An 873-nucleotide genomic window follows, 5' to 3' on the forward strand; every position below is an offset into this window, starting at 1 on the left:
AAAAAACCCCCCAAAAAACCCCCCAAAAAACAACCAAAAACCCCCCCAAACCCCAAAAAACCAAAAACACACAAAACAAAACCAACAAAAAAAACAAAAAAAACCATTAAAAAAAACCATTTCCCCTTTTTTTTTAAAAAAAAATTTTTTTAAAATTTTAATTTGGATATCATTTTTAAAAATTGGGGGCCCCCCCCCCCCTTTTTTTTTTTTTTTTAAAAAAAGAAATAAATTTTACCTTTTAAACCTTTTTTTTTTCCCTTTTAAATTTATTTTTTAAAATTTTTAAGCCTTTTAAAAAAATTAAAAACCCCCCAAAAAAGGGACCTTTTTTTGGCCCAAGGGCCCCCCAGGGTTTTGTTTTTTTCCCCCTTAAAATAGGCCCCTTTCCCTCCCTTTTTATTGTTTTACCTAATGGGGCCCCCGTTTAATGGAATCACACTAGGCCTATTTTTATTTCCGGGCCCCCCCCCCCTTTCCCCCCTTTTTAAATGTTTGCAGATGACTGTTTTTGTAAATTTGTAATCCATGAGGAGTTAATCTATATCAAAAGGACTTGATTACAACAGATAACTGTTGTAAATTAAGAAATACATTATTAAATAAATATTGAAAGAATAAAGGACTCTTATTTATACTGTATATTCATCCACGGTTTTTTGAATACCAATATGCATATGCAGTTACATTCATGAATAATACATGCCTATATGTGTATACAAACTTAAGTGAAGCATTTTAAACAAACCTTTAAATACACATGTAAACAACACCAGGTACAGTTTGTGGCACCAGAGAGAAGCACAGCTTCAGGAAGTGTGTTAATTTTAACCCAGTAGTAATAATAGACGCCTCTATCCACTGTCCCTTTTT

The sequence above is a fragment of the Penaeus monodon genome, chromosome 19, assembly GCF_015228065.2.
Source record: "Penaeus monodon isolate SGIC_2016 chromosome 19, NSTDA_Pmon_1, whole genome shotgun sequence".
In the NCBI taxonomy this organism is placed as follows: domain Eukaryota; kingdom Metazoa; phylum Arthropoda; class Malacostraca; order Decapoda; family Penaeidae; genus Penaeus; species Penaeus monodon.